Source organism: Bubalus kerabau, chromosome 13 (assembly GCF_029407905.1).
Source record: "Bubalus kerabau isolate K-KA32 ecotype Philippines breed swamp buffalo chromosome 13, PCC_UOA_SB_1v2, whole genome shotgun sequence".
Lineage (NCBI taxonomy): Eukaryota > Metazoa > Chordata > Mammalia > Artiodactyla > Bovidae > Bubalus > Bubalus kerabau.
The window spans coordinates 61,260,403-61,279,943 of record NC_073636.1 but is presented as its reverse complement, the minus strand read 5'-3'; positions in this window follow the sequence as shown (position 1 = coordinate 61,279,943).

Genomic DNA, 19,541 nt, shown 5'->3' with positions numbered 1-19,541 from the left:
TGGAGACATCTGCCAGGAACTACCTTAAGCAAATGATCAACATTCGTGTCTCCAATAACAAGTTTAGTTGGTTTTATATGTTACCAAGTCCAACCTTGCTCTGCTTGCCGCACGGCAGATCAGTAAGTCAAGGGACGGTGTTGAGGTAGGGAATAAAGACTTTACAAGGAAAGCCAACAAATGGAGAAGATGGCAGACTAATATCTCAAAATAACGCTCTTATCAGAGTCTGGATGCCAATTTCTTTTATAGAGCAGAGAGGGGTGTTGTAGCCACGCATTCCGGGAAACAAACTCACTCAGAAGGACAATGCAGATAGTGGAGTGCAGTTTATTACACCTGCGGGCCCAAGGCAGAGTTTCCTCTTAGCGAAGGACCCCGACCAACATTTGTGAAAATCTTTTACACCCCATGTGTACGTGTCTGAACCCACCACTCAAAATTCCTTGAGACTTACATAAACCAAGGAAAATACAATCCCAATAACCCCATCATTCACGTGCTATGTGTTCATGTGCTCAAACAGTCAAAGAATTAGCCAATAATCAAACCCGAGGTCACACTGACAGATACAGAAAAATTTATGGCCTGTCTGGAGGAAGGGGTAATTAGTGTATGTTTTCTCTTAGGCGATGAGTAACCTAGATACAATCTTCAAGGTTCCCCTGTCTGGAGGGGGTCTTATCCTTCTGTTGTTGTTTTCATAGGCACTAAACACAGAGTTCAGAGTCCATTGGAAAGGTGGCAGAGCATGATCAGCATGAACAGGCCTAAGATGGAGTCCTGCTGCTGCTGCTAAGTCGCTTCAGTCGTGTCTGACTCTGTGCGACCCCATAGACAGCAGCCCACCAGGCTCCACCGCCCCTGGGATTCTCCAGGCAAGAACACTGGAGTGGGTTGCCATTTCCTTCTCCAAAAATGGAGTCCAGGCCCTGTGAATTCCTTCTTCAGGGGGAGGAGGTGAGGAAGTCCATAAGTCTTGCAAGTATCTCCTGGAATGGCCAGTCCTGGGAGGGGATGTGTTAATTTCTTCTCTCTGGTAGCCATTCACAGGTGGACAGGGTCAGAATGTTTTCCTGAACGAAGGCACTTTGGCTTAACCTTTAGGCAGAGGGTTAGGGTTCCCCGAAGCAGGCCATTGTATATATACAGTATACTTTTAGTGAACAAAAGCAACACAGGTTAAACAAAGTAAAAGAAACAGATCCAACATATAGTTCGATTTTTGTTCTTCCCTGTAACATATGGACCCCTGAAATGATGCAATGAGAAGCATACTTCATCTGTGTTGGGTTCTTCTCCAAATCCAGAACTTCAGCCTAATTATGGGAAAACCCCAATTGAAGGACATTCTACAAAACATGTGACAAGCACTCCTCAAAACTGTCAAGGTCACAAAAATAAGGAAAGGCCAAGAAACTGTGAATGATTGCAGGAGAGCAAGGAGACATGGCTGAAGGGTATGTAGAAACTCCCCCTACTGTGTTTGCAAGTCTTCTGTAAATCTAAAATTATTTCCAAAAAAAAACCTTTAAAAAATAATATAATTGTTCTGGTTAAGATGGAGTAACAGGAATCAGGTTCACCCTTCCCACTGGAAGAGCCAAGGAATCCGCCAGGAAACCAGTGCATGCCAGGAGACCTACAGTCACCCCAACTGATCTCCCTGAGAGAGTTTCAAAGCCATGGCATATTCTCTGTCTCAATAAATGAACAAATAGACTATCAGTAAGGATATGGAAGACTTGAACCCTATCAGCCACCTTGGCCTGATTGACATTTGTAGGGTGTGCCACCCAACAACACTGGAATACTCAAGGCTTTGGGCCTCAGTGGCTCCTGAAAACCCAAGGGGCCCATGGGGGCACTAAATAGACATACAGCTTATAGCTGCCTCAAGGGTGCCCTCTAGTGTTCCTGAAAGGTGATGGCGACTCAGCAGTTTGACAGCTTCCTTGCACCTGAGGGAAGCTGTTTCCACCAGCCTCAGTTCAGTTCAGTAGCTCAGTCGTTGTCGGACTCTTTGCGACCCCATGGACTACAGCACGCCAAGCCTCCCTGTCCATCATCAACTCCCAGAGTTTACTCAAACTCAGGTCCATTGAGTCAGTGATGCCAACCAACCATCTCATCCTCTGTCGCGTCCCCTTCTCCTCCCGCCTTCAATCTTTCTCAGCGTCAGTGTCTTTTCCAATGACTCAGTTCTTCACATCAGGTGGCCAAAGTATTGGAATTTCAGCTTCAACATTAGTCCTTCCAATGAATATTCAGGTCTGATTTCCTTTAGGATGGACTGGTTGGATCTCCTTGCAGTCCAAGGGACTCTCAAGAGTCTTCTCCAACACCACAATTCAAAAGCATCAATTCTTCGGCACTCAGCTTTCTTTATAGTCCAACTCTCGCATCCATACATGACCACTGGGAAAACCATAGCCTTGACTAGACGGACCTTTGTTGGTAAAGTAACGTCTCTGCCTTTTAATATGCTGTCTAGGTTGGTCATAACTTTTCTTCCAAGGAATAAGTGTTTTTTAATTTCATGGCTTCAGTCATCATCTACAGTGATTTTGGAGCCCCCCAAAATAAAATCTGTCACTGTTTCCACTGTTTCTCCATCTATTTGCCATGAAGTGATGGGACCAAGATATCATGATCTTAGTTTTCTGAATGTTGAGCTTTAAGCCAACTTTTTCACTCTCCTCTTTCACTTTCATCAAGAGGCTCTTTAGCTCTTCTTCACTTTCTGCCATCAGGGTGCTGTCATATGCATGTCTGAGGTTATTGATATTTCTCCTGGCAATCTTGATTTCAGCTTGTGCGTCATCCAGCCCAGCATTTCTTATAATGTACTCTGTATCTAAGTTAAATAAGCAGGGTGATAACATACAGCTTTGATGTGCTCCTTTCCTGATTTGGAACCAGTCTGTTGTTCCATGTCCAGTTCTAACTGTTACTTCTTGACCTGCATACAGATTTCTCAAGAGGCAGGTCAGGTGGTCTGGTATTCCCATCTCTTCCCACCAGCCTACATGCCCTCTTATCTCTGAAGTGGGAAGACCTGGGAGAGAAAGGGAGGCTGATGGGCAGGGTCCAAAGCCTGAGCACCAAAGCCTGAACACCAAACCCATTGCCACCCAGAGGCTATTCCTCCTTCCTGTGGGCTTGCATCTCCTCCCTTATTCCTGCTGGGGTGGTGGGGGGTATATATGTGTTTATTTCTCAAGTCCAGATTCAAGGGAGCTCCTCCACCTCACCCCTTACTGGATCAAAGAAGGGGTGACCTGGAGATACCATCTGCCTCTGGGGGTGCTGTGCCAGGGCAGGGAGCTGAGATGCCCTATGGTGTGAGAGAGAAACAAAGGATATTCACATGGGTGGGGAGGTATTAGCAGAGGTGGGGTGAGAGCCTGCTGGGGAGTCCAGGAGCCAGGAATTCAGCAACATTCATGCCCCAAACTCTTCATCCCAAATGAGAGCGGGCTGAGAGTGAGGCAGTCTACTGGGGTTCAAGTCTCTGTGTGAGAGCCTGAGTGTTTCTTAACCTCTCAGTTTCTTTGTCTCTGAAATAGGGACAACAAGGATACCAATCCCTTGAGATTGTTTGAAGACTTAAGGAGTTTTCAGCCATGCCTGACACCCAGAAATGCCTAATGTTAAATAAATGCCAGTTATTGTCGAGGAAGAGCAGAAATCTGTGGTTCAGAATTAGCAGGCAATGCACAGGTTCTAACTGGAGATAACTCAGACAAGGTCCTGCCGTCCAGGGCCTCACAGTGTAGAGGACAGGACAGCCCTGTAGGCAGACAGCAGAGCTACCGCTGTCACTGAAGGTCGGGGTCACGTGGCCTCACAGAGGACAGAGTCGGGGAGACTCAGAGAGGAGCACACACCGCGCTCGTCTGCAGTGGGCTCTGTACTCACCTTTTCTCATTATCTAACTCTTCTGGCCCTCAGACATCCATAAGGTGGTTGCCATGATTTCCAACTCCGTAAAAAGAAAACTTGGCTCAGAGAGTTGAAGCATCCTGCCCAAGTTCACACAGATGAGATGGGAACCCAAACAGTCCAGCTCTAGAATGTTCCATAACACTGGCATCCATAGCTGTAAAAATAACCCAATCAGCACAGATTCTACCAGCTAATCGGCCTGATAAGGGATAGGTTTGTACTCAGAATCCCTCACAGGTCCACACAGACAAAGGCAAACATATATGTGTCTACCCAAATAAACACCAATTCCTGCCATGACAGATGCTGAGAAAATTCTCTGTAAATCCACCCCAGGGATGGTGTGCACTGATAGAAAAAATGACTTCACAGACACATCTATCCATATGCATATTGATGGGACCATACACAAGCCTTAAAATAAGCATGTTACATGAGTGTGTGCACACCAGTATATATTCACGTGTACTCCAATAGGGGTGTAAGTTGTGATGACATTCTGTAGACATACCGACACAGTGTGTATTTGCACTTACTTTACTACTGATTTTTTTTTTTTGGCTGCCACATGTATTGAGCATCTACAGTGTGTAAGTAAGTAAAGATAAGGCTCAGAGAAGTGAAGTGTCCTGCCCAGGGTCACACGGCTACTAAATAGATATTGAAACTCTGGTCCTGTGATATCAGGAAGTGGAGTCTCTCTCTTCTGTTGTGCAGGTGTGTTCACTCATAAACACTCTGCATGACTGTGTTCATGGTTCCCACACTGACATTCTCTATGACCTTGAACACATTGTGTGTTGTTCCTGCCACATCCTCAGGTGTCCGTTCACAGGTGTGCTCCATGGGTGTGTGTGTTGATGGGACCATTGACTCTGATTCCACTCCAAGTCTCAGCCTGGGTTGGCATCAACTGAGGGCTGCGAACTTCCTGTCTCAGCCTCACCAAGCCCTGGAGCACATGATTCAAAGCCAGGCCCTGGGCATCAGCCCATCAGGAGCCTGCTGATGGAAGAACTCATAAGGTTTCGTAAGTATCTGGCCCAGGACATATGATCAGGGCAAGGACAAGGAGGGAGGAAACCAGGCTGTCCACTGGGTGTGCATCCGGGGAGTGTCCAGGACTGGGTTTGGCAGGAGAAGAGCTGCCAGGACCTGGAATCGAAAGGGCACTGTGAGGATGCAGGCTGTGTGAGGGAGGGAGACAGCAGCGCAGCCGCATCCTGGAGGCCCTGAGTGAATGGTGAGTGAAGGAAGGGGTAATACGTTCATGATGGAAAGAGGAAGGGGGTGAATTTATCCTCTCCACAAGCCTTGAGTGTCTCCCCTGGGCTGGCCCGGGGCTGGGCCTGAGGATGCTCAGTGAACAGGATGGACACAGTCCTGCCTTGCCAAGCTGAGAGCTCCAGGGAAACCAGTCGGGCTGGAGGCCTGGGAGGACCTTTGACCCACAGAGTGGCTCAGTGAGCGTGAGCAATCCTCAGCATGCTACAGTGTGTGTGTGTGTGTGTGTGTGTGTGTGTGCGCGCGCGTGCACATGCGCTCACAGCGTGGGTATCTGCCAATGCCTGTGAACACCAGTGCAGCCTCCTCCTTCCTCTTCCAGCCCCCAGCTGCCCCTGCCCTGCCCTACATGGAAGCTGCTCCTTCCTATCAGCCCACACGCTGGACCCCAGGGCTAAAGACCTCCCAGCAGAGAGGCCCCCGGTGCCCTCAACGCCCACCTCTCCACCAGGAGCTCCAGAGTTATGAGGAACACATGCAACCCAAAGTCACCTTCCTAGTCCTGTGTGCAAGGGGTGTGCCCAGGCATGTGCTCCGCATCCCAAGCACTGGAAACATTCTAGGGAGGCCCAAACAGGTGTGCAAATGGCACTTTGGCCACTGAGTCCCCACTCTGGGCACAGGCACTGTGCTAAGTGCTTTGGAGATACACTGACCAGCCGGGTAAACTTAGGCATGCCCTTCAGCTTCTAATCTAAAAACTGGATTGAAAATAACCACTTCCAATCTTGTTGTTTGAACTCAAGCATCATGATCTCAATACATGATAATTATTTTTCCTCAGTCCTTGTCTTCCCAGCTATATCGCCTATTCCTCAACAGCATCCACTGGGTCTCATATCTCTGTTTCTCCCAAGACATGGCATTACATGGGACCCACTGTAAGCACTGCTGAGCAAAGTTGCTTATTTTTCATATATAATCATATTAGCCCCTAGCCTTTATATAATCATACAATTTTGAGCTTTTATTATATGTCAGGCATGTGCTGAGCACTTTGCATTCATTCATTTAACAGTTCTTAATTGAATACAAAGAAGTTGCCCAGCTGTGTTCTAGACACAGAGAGGCAGCACCCCTGCCCTCAGGGTTTCTTCCTTCCAGTCTGGGCAGAAGGGACAGACAACAGCAATTTAATTCACAGAGATCATTTCAAACTTTCACAAGTACTATGAATAAAATAAGATGGACTTATGGTTTAGAATGGGCTTCCCAGGTTGCTCAGTGGTAAAGAATCTGCCTGCCAATGCAAGAGACACAGCAGATGCGGGTCCGATCCCTGGGCTGGGAAGATACCCTGGAGAAGGAAATGGCAATCCACTCCAGTGTTTTTGCTTGAGAAATCCCATGGACAGAGAAGCCTGGCGGACCACAGTCCATGGGGTCGCAGAGTCAGACACAACTGAGTGTGCATGCATGTGTGGCTTAGAACAGACCGCAGGGACCGGGGTGGGGCACGGTGCTTCCAGAGTGGTCAAGGAGGGCCTCTCTGAGGCAGTGATATTTGACCTGCAACCTGGAGGAGGAGGAGCCTGGAGAAGTTCCAGACAGATGGAACAGCCAAGGCAAAGGCCCTGGGGCAGGAAGAAGTTGGTTTGTTCAAGGAGTAGAGAAAAGGACACACTGCTGGAGTGGAAGGAATGAGGCAGGAGGAGAAGGAGATGACTCAGCAAGCCAGGCAGGGGTCTGGGACTGCTCCTGAGAACTGTGCAGATTCCTGGCTGATTCCAATCGGCTAGGCAGGGTGCTGATTGGAGGCTGAGTAGGGATTCCAGCTCCGGTCTGTCCATGCTGCCTCAGAGACATATCCATATGATTCATACCAAAGTATGCACATCAGCACACACTCACTCTGCACTCTGACCCACAATGAGGCGTGTGGGCTTGACCATTGCTAAGTACCCAACTGCAGAGTGACTAGCTAAGACAGCCTGAGATTCTAGTGTTTTCCCTATCTTTTTTTTTTTTTTTTTTTTGCTGCACTGGGTCTTCGCTGAAGTTCTCAGACTTAGTTGCCCTGAGGCATCTGGGATCTTGGTTCTCTGCCCAGGGATCAAACCCATGTCCCCTGCATTGAAAGGCAAATTCTTAATCACTGGACCACCAGGGAAATCCTTCCCTGATGTCTTAAGGGACCAGGCAGGAGGGCTGGATGTTACCTTCACACAGCCTTCCAGAAGCTCTGGGCCAAGGAAAGGTTAAATGGCAGGAAGAGGGGAAGGGCTTCCTGAGGAAGGGGGCGGGAGATTTGGGGTGACCTGTAGGGGTGCAGAGATGGGAGAAGATGATAGAGACAGCCCATCTGGGAGGAGGAGGAGAACCAGGAGCAGACGGAGTTGAGCGTTTTCAGAAGCACAGCCCCTGACAGGCTGACCTCTGGGCCTCCTTGCACCTCCCTGGGGTCACCTCCCAAGATGCGGTGCCCACTGCCCACCACGGAGACAGCCAGGGCAGGAAAAAATTTGAGGACTTCCTCTTCCACTTCTGCTTCATATGCGGCTGTAAAATGTGAAAACATTCATCTGTCAGAGAGAGAGAAACATACAAATCTGCATGAAGCCACTTTCATTTTTTTTGAATCAGATAGATAAAGATCAAAAGTTTCGATAACACCCTGTGCTGTCCAAGTTGCGGGGAAACAAGCTCTCACACGCTTCACATCAGGAGGTAGATTAGCACAATCTTAATGGAGTATCATCTAGAAATTTCCACCAAGAGTACAAATGGACAAATTTTTTGAAAAAATAATTTTATTTATTTAATTTATTTTTGGCTTTTTTTCTAGCTGTGGCAGGTGGGGGCTGCTCTCTAGTTGAGCTATGTGGGCTTCTCCTTGTGATGGCTTCTCTTATTGCATAGCATAGGCTCTAGGGCTCTATGGTTTGTACTAGATGACATGCAGACAAAGCCCTAGCTCTGAAATTCTGTGTCCTCCTGCTAGACCAACCACCTAGAGAGCAGACACTCTGTCTTCTTGCTCTTTAATTTGGTCAGTTCGCTTAAACTGAGTAGCTACCACCGCCAGATTCTGGGTTCTTCATTTCTTTCCCTCCACCCCACATTCCAGCGCCTGGCAGGGGAGTCGGGGCACTGTAGGGATTCGGGACAAACTTCTCACAAGCTTTGGTAGTTGCGGGTCCTGAGCTCTAGAACACAGGCTCAACAGTTGTGGTGCATAGCCTTAGTTGCTCCTCGGCATGTGGGATCTTCCAGGATCAGAGATCGAACCTATGTCTCCTGCACTGGCACGTGGATTCTTTACCAGTGAGCCTCCAGGGAAGCCCTGCACAAACTTTTAATTTAGCTTCTGGGATATTACCTCTGCCTTTCTCTCTACTCCCACATGGATGAACATCACAGCATTGTTTGTAACAGTGAAAGACTGGAAATAATGACATGTTCAATCACAAGGGATGGTTGCAATAAACCAGTACATCCCCACGAGGAAATATTACAAAGCTGAAAAAAAAAAAAATCAGGGAATGCTTTTCTGAACTGATGTGGAATAATCCACAAGACAAACTGTTAGATAAATAGGAAGAAAAAAGCAACCTGAAGGACTGTATGTATGACCCCATTTGCATAAAAGGGGGAAAATAGTCATAACTTATGTCTTAAAGGAAACCCATGAGATTGATTGCCTCCAAAAAGAGGAACCAAGGGGCTGGAGACAGAAATGAGAGGGAGGTTTTTAACCCCTTGTACCTTCTGAGTGGAGTTATTTCTCCACTGATCTCCAGGAGCATATTGGGCACCTACTGACCTGGGGAGTTCCTCTTTCAGTATCCTATCATTTTGCCTTTTCATACAGTACATGGGGTTCTCAAGGCGAGAATACTGAAGTGGTTTGTCATTCCCTTCTCCAGTGGACCACATTCTGTCCACATTGTCCACATTCTGTCCACATTGACTGTGTGGATCACAATAAACTGTGGAAAATTCTGAAAGAGATGGGGATACCAGACCACCTGACCTGCCCCTTGAGAAATCTGTATGCAGGTCAGGAAGCAACAGTTAGAACTGGACATGGAACAACAGACTGGTTCCAAATAGGAAAAGGAGTACATCAAGGCTGTATATTGTCACCGTGCTTATTTAACTTAGATGCAGAGTACATCATGAGAAATTCTGGGCTGGAAGAAATACAAGCTGGAATCAAGATTGCCAGGAGAAATATCAATAACCTCAGATATGCAGATGACACCACCCTTATGGCAGAAAGTGAAGAGAAACTAAAAAGCCTCTTGATGAAAGTGAAAGAGGAAAGTGAAAAAGTTGGCTTAAAGCTCAACATTCAGAAAATGAAGATCATGGCATCCAGTCCTATCACTTCATGGGAAATAGATGGGGAAACAGTGGAAACAGTGTCAGACTTTATTTTTTGGGGATCCAAAATCACTGCAGATGGTGACTGCAGCCATGAAATTAAAAGATGCTTACTCCTTGGGAGGAAAGTTATGACCAACCTAGATAGCATATTCAAAAGCAGAAACATTACTTTGACAACAAAGGTCCGTCTAGTCAAGGCTATGGTTTTTCCTGTGGTCATGTATGGATGTGAGAGTTGGACTGTGAAGAAGGCTGAGCACCAAAGAATTGATGCTTTTGAACTGTGGTGTTGGAGAAGACTCTTGAGAGTCCCTTGGACTGCAAGGAGAGCCAACCAGTCCATTCTGAAGGAGATCAGCCCTGGGATTTCTTTGGAAAGTATGATGCTGAAGCTGAAACTCCAGTACTTTGGCCACCTCATTTGAAGAGTTGACTCATTGGAAAAGACTCTGATGCTGGGAGGGATTGGGGGCAGGAGGAGAAGGGGGCGACAGAGGATGAGATGGCTGGATGGCATCACTGACTCAAAGGATGTGAGTCTGGGTGAACTCCGGGAGTTGGTGATGGACAGGAAGGCCTGGCGTGCTGCGATTCATGGGGTCGCAAAGAATCGGACACGACTGAGCGACTGAACTGAACTGAACTAAATCTTCTGAGTGCCTGAAGAACTATGGATGGAGGTTCGTGACACTGTACAGGAGACAGGGATCAAGACCATCCCCATGGAAAAGAAATGCAAAAAAGCAAAATGGCTGTCTGAGGAAGCCTTACAAATGGCTGTGAAAAGAAGAGAAGCAAAAGGCAAAAGAGAAAAGGAAAGATATACCTGTTTGAATGCAGAGTCCAAAGAATAGCAAGGAGAGATAAGAAAGCCTTCCTCAGTGATCAGTGGAAAGAAACAGAGGAAAACAATAGAATTGGAAAGACTAGCGATCTCTTCAAGAAAATGAAAGATACCAGGGGAACATATCATGCAAAGATGGGCACAATAAAAGACAGAAATGGTATGGACCTAACAGAAGCAGAAGATATTAAGAAGAGGTGGCAAGAATACACAGAAGAACTATACAAAAAAGAGCTTCACAACCCAGATAATCATGATGGTGTGATCACTCACCTAGAGCCAGGCATCCTGGAATGTGAAGTCAAGTGGGCCTTAGGAAGCATCACTACAAACACAGCTAGTGGAGGTGATGGAATTCCAGTTGAACTATTTCAAATCCTAAAGGATGATGCTGTGAAAGTGCTTCACTCAATATGCCAGCAAATCTGGAAAACTCAGCAGTGGCCACAGGACTGGAAAAGGTCAGTTTTCATTCCAATCCCAAAGAAAGGCAATGCCAAAGAATGCTCAAACTACCACACAATTGCACTCATCTCACACGCTAGTAAAGTAATGCTCAAAATTCTCCAAGCCAGGCTTCAACAGTATGTGAACTGTGAACTTCCAGATGTTCAAGCTGGTTTTAGAAAAGACAGAGGAACCAGAGATCAAGTTGCCAACATCTGTTGGATCATCAAAAAAGCAAGAGAGTTCCAGAAAAACATCTATTTCTGCTTTATTGACTATGCCAAAGCCTTTGACTGTGTGAATCACAATAGACTGTGGAAAATTCTGAAAGAGATGGGAATACCAGACCTCCTGACCTACCTCTTGAGAAATCTGAATGCAGGTCAGGAAGCAACAGTTAGAACTGGACATGGAATAAGAGACTGGTTCCAAATCAGGAAAGGAGTACGTCAAGGCTGTATATTGTCACCCTGCTTATTTAACTTAGATGCAGAGTACATCATAAGAAAAGGTGGGTGGTGTGAAGCACAAGCTGGAATCAAGATTGCCAGGAGAAATATCAGTAACCTTGGATATGTATATGACACCACCCTTACGGCAGAAAGCAAAGAACCAAAGAGCCTTTTGATGAAAGTGAAAGAGGAGAGTGAAGAAGTTGGCTTAAAGCTCAACATTCAGAAAACTAAGATCATGACATCTGGTCCCATCACTTCATGGCAAATAGATGGGGAAAGAGTGGAAACAGTGGCTGACTTTATTTTGGAGGGCTCCAAAATCCCTGCAGATGGTGACTGCAGCCATGAAATTAAAAGATGCTTACTCCTTAGAAGAAAAGTTATAACCAACCTAGACAGCTTATTAAAAGGCAGAGACATTACTTTGCCAACAAAGGTCCATCTAGTCAAAGCTATGGTTTTTCCAGTAGTCATGTATGGATGTGAGAGTTGGACTATAAATAATACTAAGCACCGGAAGAATTGATGCTTCTGAGCTGTGGTGTTGGAGAAGATTCTTGAGAGTCCCTCGGACTGCAAGGAGATCCAACCAGTCCATCCTAAAGGAAATCAGTCCTGAATATTCATTGGAAGGACTGATGCTGAAGCTGAAACTCCAATACTTTGGCCACCTGATTCAAAGAACTGACTCATTGGAAAAGACACTGACGCTGGGAAAGATTGAACGCAGGAGGAAAGGGGGACGACAGAGGATGAGATGGTTGGATGGCATCACCCACTCAATGGACATGAGTTTGAGTAGACTCTGGGAATTGGTGATGGACAGGGAGGCCTAGCGTGCTGCGGTTCAAAGCACACCAGGGGTGGCAAAGAGTCAGACATGACTGAACTGAACTGAACCTTTTGAATTTTGCGCCAAAGCATAAATAAAAATATTTTCAAATCTGCCCTCTTGAAAATATTGTATTCTCACACATTTCCTGCTCCCAGTTAAGTTCTGTCCTCCTGGACAGAACATCCTAGGAGGGAAAAAGTACCTATCTGCCAGGACAGGCGACCCAGGTATGAATCCTGGTTCTTTTGTTGGCCCTTCAGATGACCTCAGGCAAGACACATTCCTCTCTGGTTTGTACTAGAGGACACGCAGACAATGCCCCAGCTCTGACATCCTGTGTGCTCTTGCTAGACCAAGGACCTGGAGAGCAGACACCCTGTTTTCTCACTCTTTTATTCATTCAATTCACTTAAACTGAGTAGCCACCATCAGCAGATTCTGGGTTCTCCATTTCTTTCCCTCCACTCAGCATTGCAGTGCCTGGCATAGGAGTTGGTCTCCTGTAGAGGTTCAGGACAAAGTTCTTAGCTTACGAATGAGAAATGGATGTTTGGGCAGATGTGTGGTGAATAGTGGATGGACAGGTTGATGGTAGATGATGGTTGAATGGATTCATCAATAAACAATGGATTGATCTTTAAGACAACAGGCTTCCCTTGACTATGCAACCTTCCCCACTGCTACCGTTCATTTTTGTACTTCATTTTGTAGCAAAAGTCTTTGAAAAAATTGTTTGTACTCACTGTTTCTGATTCTTAGTCTCTCTTAAATCCATTCTGATCATATTTCTACCTTCCCATTCCATCTTCATTGAAACTGCTCTTGTCAGAGTCACTAAGTTGCTAAGTTCAATGCTCAATTAACTTCATTTTCTTGACTGATCAATAACTTTTGGGACATTTGAACACTCCCTGCTCCTTGATACACCCTCTCTCTTCCCTTGGCATCCAGATTTCTGCATTCTCTTGGCCGTCAGAAGTACACTCCTCAAGGGTCACTCCTTTGCTTCTCCCAACCCTTCCTGTTGGACTGGTCAAGGACCCAGTCCCTGCTGCTCTCGTCCAGTCTCATGCCCATGACTCCAGATCTATACCTTCAGCACAGATCTCTTGCTTGAACTCCAGTGCATACATCCAACTGCCTACCTGATGGCTCCTCCACAATGTCTAAGAGACATCTCAAATTCAGCGCAACCAAAGCTGAACCTCTGGTTTCCCTCGGCCAAACACTGTGCTCTCCTCACCTGATGGCAACTCCATACTTGCAGTGTTGAGGCCAAGGAAGCTTGGAGGCATCCTTGACAACCCCTCTCCCCTCACGCTCCACATCCAAAACACCAACGAGCCTGTTGGTCCTACCTTTAAAATATACCCAGAGTCAAATCCATCTCATCATCTGCATGACCACAGCCCTGCTCTGAACCACCAGCATTCCTCCACAGAATTATTGCAATATCCGCTCCTCTCTCCCCAGAGTCTGTTCAAAGGCCTCCAAAGCTCCAGAACATGTGAACCTCAATTCACCTCTCTGACCCCCTCTATTGTCTCCTTCCTTCACTTGTACCACTCCAGCCCCACCAGTCAGGTCTCCCCTTGGAGCTTTTCATAGCCTTTCCTCCTGCCTAAACAATGTGCCCTCCAGTCTCACGGCATCTCCTGGACCACCTTCCCCGCTGCCTGCCCCCACCCTGTCCTGATTCTCCTTTTCTAATCTTTTTTTACTTTTTTCCCCTAGCACCTATCATCTTCTAACATGCCTTATACTTTAAGTATTTCTTATGTTAATTATTTATTGCATATTTTCTTCCTACTGGGATATAAGCTCTTTTTTGTTATTACATCATCTGTTACATCAGACGTATACATGTTATTTTCCCTGCAGTATTCCCAGCCTTTAGAACAATGCCTGGCAAGTAGTAAGTACTCAATATGTATTTCTTGAATTAATATATAAATGGTTTGATTGATGCTGGAAAGATATGTAGGTGGTGGTTGGTCGGATGTTTGAGGGTTGAATGGCAGGTAGATGGAAGAATAAAGCTACGGTAGGAGAAAATTGAATGGATAAGCAATGGGGAATGGGTTACAGGTAAATAGTAAATGGATGGATGAGTGATGAATAAATAGGTGGAGGGATTTAATTCATTCAGCTACTATTTACTGAGTACTTAACATGTGCCAGGCACTATACCAGGTACTGGAGATATACTGGTGAGCTGAATTAGCAGGTGCCTGCCCTAAGGGAGCTTACAGCTTAGTAGGGGAGACAGATACATGCATAAATAATATATAATAATTATATATAATTAAACACATGTATGATTCCAAATTATAACATGTGCTATGAAGGGAAAAAACAGGGTGCTCTGAGAGAGAAAAACATGGATATTGCTGTTGGTCAGTCGTGTCAGACTCTTTGCGACCCCATGAACTGTAGCAGGCCAGGCTTCCCTGTCCTTCACTATCTCCCTTTCCTTGAAAAATGGCAACAAATGGGAAGATGGAGGTAGATAGGACTTGGGCTGAGCTGCTTAATCTTAATGGTCTCAGCTAGCCACATACACCATCTGTTTCCAGACCCAGGCCCCTCACCGCCACCTGTATCTCTAGCCTCAGGGACATCATCCTTTGTCTCCCTGCACTGACTCAGCACCTGCCTCAGCCCCAGGCCCCTCCCCTGCACCGCTCCCCCCCCACCCAACCCCACCAGTGGCCCTGCCTGACTCCCTGTCCAGCCACCACCCTGCTGAGTCACAGTCTTGGGGTAATCCGAGGACAGCCCCATGGGGCCCCAGCTCAACCCAGCCCCTTGGCCATCCTCATCCTAGGAAGGCATAAGATGCTCAGAAAGGAGGCCAGCAGATGCCAACCTCTTGATGCTTGTGCCTGAGCACAGGTCCTGATTCTCTGGGCCTGAGGTAAAAGTTGGGGCTTAGCTGAGACTGGGGTCAAGGGTAATGGATTAGAGCTAAGTCTGTCTGCAGGACTGTAGCTCTGTCAGGAGCTGGCGTTGGAATTTAGGTCAGGGGTCAAGATGGGAGAAAGTGGGTGCCCCATCTACTTTCAGCACTCAGCCTGGGACCAGAGTCAGGATCTAGCCATGACTGGGGACAGTGATCAGGGCTTAGGCAACATCTGAAGGTTTAGGTCAAGATTTAGTCAGAGTCCACAGTCAGGGAATAAGGCTTGGTCTATGACCAGGGCTCAGTTCAGGGCACCGGACTAGTCTCCTCTTTCTCCAGGGAGGGGCTGAATGTATGGGTTGGCCTGGACTGGTTGAGAAGCTTCTTCTAGTCTAAGGTTCCGTCCCCTCCCCCCCCCCGCAACCCCCCCAGGACAGATGAGCAGCACAAGCCCCAACCCTCCCCTCCATCTCTGGCCCCAGCTAGGTCATGCCCCAGGGTCCAAGCCTGGCTCAGTCTCCCCAACAATAGCTAACCATCCCCAGTCTGTTACCCCAGGGTATGGGGTAGGGGTAACGTGGGGTGAGGGTAGGGCTGTGGGACAGGGCTCTGTGCCTGACCCAAGAGGGTGCCTTGCGCAAGGCTTTCTGATGCAACTGGCTGCTGGCTGAACACCTCAGCACCCTCCACCCCACACCCTGAAAGCTTTTCTCAGAAAGGGAAGGCCAGGCAGTGTCCTGGATTGAACACTCATAATCCCTTTCCTTCCCTGACCCTGGTGGCTTCAGGACAGGCAGGAGGCAGGTCAGAAGGAAGGCAGGGCAGGGATCAGATGAGTCAGCAACTCTACGGGGCAGGACTCCAGAATAGCGAGGGGGCGGAACCGGGGCTTCCTCCGCCCCCAGGGGGAAGGTAAAGATGGGAGTGGGGATCCCCGGAAGTCCGGAGAGCGCCACCCCAACACACACAAAGCCGTAATTATGTGGCTGAACCCTGAGCCAAACAAGGTCACCAACTGTCCCGTGCAAGGTCAGAACCAGAACGAGATTTTCTCCTGGGTTTCCGGCTCCACCCACTACAGATGGGGATCTTTCGCTTGAAGAGGGCGTGGGACTTCCCCGGGAACTTTCTCTCTTGTTGAGACTCCTGAATTGGTGGACCGACGTGAGCTTTTTGTTGTTCAGTTGCTCAGTCGTGTTCTAGTCTTTGCGACCCCATGGATTGTGGCAGGCCAGGCTTCCCTGCCCTTTACCATCTCTCGGAGCTTGCTCAAATTCATGTCCATGGAATTGATGATGTCATCCAACCATCTTGTCCTCTGTCATCCCCTTCTCCTCCTGCTTTCAATCTTTCCCAGCATCAGGGTCTTTTCTAATGAGTCAGCTCTTCCCATCAGCCAAAGTATTGGAGCTTCAGCTTCAGCATCAGTCCTTCCAATGAATATTCAGGACTGATTTCCTTTAGGATTAACTGGTTTGATCTCCTTGCAGTCTAAGGGACTCTCAAGAGTCTTCTCCAACACCACAGTTTAAAAGCATCAATTCCTCGACGCTCAGCCTTCTTTATGGTCCAACATGACTACTGGAAAAAACAGAGGTTTTCCAAAAACATGAGCTTTGGAGCCATACAAATCTGGGTTCAACACTCCCACTTTACTGTGCGAACCTGGGTGGGTTACTTCCTCTCTCTGATACTTGGTTTTCTCATTTATAATATGGGCATAAATTTACTTTTAGCCCACAGGATTGTGGTCAGGATTCCAGGAGAAAGTAGATGGAAGGCACAGCTCAAGCATGCCACAGGGGGACACTCAGCTCTCAAAGGTTGTCTGTTTGGGGGCGGGGTTAGCAGCCTGGGCCCCATGGAAATAATATTAATCACATATCATCAAGTGCTTACCATGTGCCAGAAACTCTTCTAAGCTCTTTACCTGAATGAACTCACTCATATAACTCTCCATTTAATCCAATAATAGCTCTCCATAATGGTATGCAGCCCAGTAACCCTACCAGGAGGAATCTATCCTCAATTTGATTCATAGATGAGGGCTCTGGGTCTCGGAGTAGTTAAATGACTTGCTCAGTGTCATCCAACTGGGACCGGCCAAGGAGGCTGTGCATCCAAAGACAGTCTGGCTCCAAATCCCACTGCCTAGCCTCTCCCTTAGGCCAGTGATGTCACTTCTCTGAGCCCCGGTTTCCTCACCTGCCTCAGGGGATGAAAATAGCAACCTGGTGGAGAAGTTTGTGGAGGCAGAGATGATGTAAGGGAGGTACCCACACAGGGCCATGTTGAATCCATGGGCACAAGAATTACATTCCTTGTGAAGAAAACCCAGGCCCATGGGGTAGAGATGGATCACCCAGCACAGCCATGGTCACCATGGGGCCTCCACTAGGCTGGTGCTGTGCCCAAGCACTGGTTTTCCTGCCTTTCGTGGCGCCCAGCCTGAGCCAGATCCTGATGCTGAGGGATTTCTGCCATGCCCCTGGGAAACCCTAGAGAAGGGGGAGGTGCCCAGTCTCCTAATAAATGCTCCCCAAGAGGAGCCCAGGCACCGAGTTGTAACTCTTGAATAATCCACAATTTCCCCCAAATTGATTGGCCCAGATCCATTTACCTGTCTGTATTATTAGTTTCATAGTGTTTTTCTTTCAGTCAGCTCATTAAAAAAAAAAAAAAAACTGTAGGTAAAGTTATGTAAAAGGGAAAATTTTAATCACTGACCTCAACTGGAAAATTGCTATCATTTGCCATAAAGAGGAAGTAACTGTATAATTAAATATGAGGAAAGCAAAACAAAATTCTTAAATCCCAGCCAAATCTCATTTCTTGCTGAAGGCTCTGAACTGAGCTCTGCTCTCCCTTCCTTGCCAGTGAGGTGTTAAAAAGACAGATGCTGTTAAATGAGACTTTCTTCCCCAGTAGTTGCAGGAACCAGAAGAAAATCAGAAGAAAATACGTGTATCACAATATGATCAACGTTATTTAATAGTGTCTTGAGACTCTAAAACCTCCTGGCATCCTATGTGTATAACATAATCTAACTCTCTTCCTATTTTACACATGAGAAAAGTAAGGCACCCAAGAAGGAGAGGAGGTGACTTGCTCACCATCTCATAGGGCAAGTGACTTCAGCCATACCTGGAATGCAACCAGAACTCTTCGTAAGGTATCACTTCACGTCTGTGGGGAAAAACCTAAAGAGGAACGTTTGAAGGACACCACTGGTGGAATTTCAGGCTTAGAGCAGAAACCAGGGGCGTCTGGGTGCAGAGGAAGGAAGCAGGAGTGGCTGCTCTGACAGCTATTCATGACCCCTCCTCCCTTCCTCCCTCTGAGCTCCTCCTGGAGGCGCCAAGCATCCTCAGAACTACAGCAAATAGAAATGCAGCCTGCTTGGCTCAGGCATCTAGGTAGAGGGATGTTCTGAGCCTGGAGAGAAGGAAATTCATGAAAGCCAAACTCTCTTTTCAGAAAAGTGCACATTTTTTGCATTTAATTTGAAGAGGGAGTGTTGGTTACCATTTATTTTCTCACTTTTTAACAAATGCTTATATCAGATTTATATTCCAGGCACTTCACAAACACTGTCTTTTAATCCTCACAACAAACCAATATTCATGTGTTAGTCATTCAGTTGTGTCTGGCTCTTTGTGACCCCATGGACCACAGCCCTGCCAGGTTTCTCTGTCCATGGAATTCTCCAGGCAGGAATACTGGAGCGGGTTGCCATTCCCTTCTTCAGGGGATCTTACCCACCCAGGGATTGAACCCGGGTCTCCTGCATTGCTGTCTGAACCACCAGGGAAGCCTGACAAAATAATGAATTAGGTACTATTATTATCTCCTTTTTACAGATGAGGAAACTGAGACACAGAGAGTTTAAGTAGCTTACCCCAAGTCTCCCTACTCAGGAGTGGTGAGATTTGAACCCAGAAAATGTGGTTTGGCTATGAACATAAGGATGCTTCAGTGCATTTAATCCTCAGGACTACAATGCAAGGAAGGTATAATTAATTTCATGTTATAGATGCAGAAAATGAGGCTCAAGATTATTTGGCATCTTTGTTGTAGACTCAACAGGCTCTTCACATTTTGCTATACTCCTTGGATTCTGAGCCAAGGATTCTCAGTCTCAGTATGACAGCATTTGCTGCAGGTAACTATTGACCATTTAATGTGGCTAGGGTGACTGACAGGCTTCCTAGGTAGCTCCATGGTAAAGAATCCACCTACCAATGCAGGACCCACAGGAGACACAGGTTCAATCCCTGGGTCAGGAAGATCCCCTGGAGGAGGAAATAGCAACCCCCTCCAGTATTCTTGCCGGGAAAATTCCACAGACAGAGGAACTTGGAGGGCTACAGTCCATGGGGTCGCAAAGAGTCAGACACGACTTAGTGACTGAGGATGCACATACACACAGGGTGACAGAGGAACTGAACTTTTCTTTTTTTTTAATCTTAATTTTAAAACAAGTGAAACAGTTCCTCC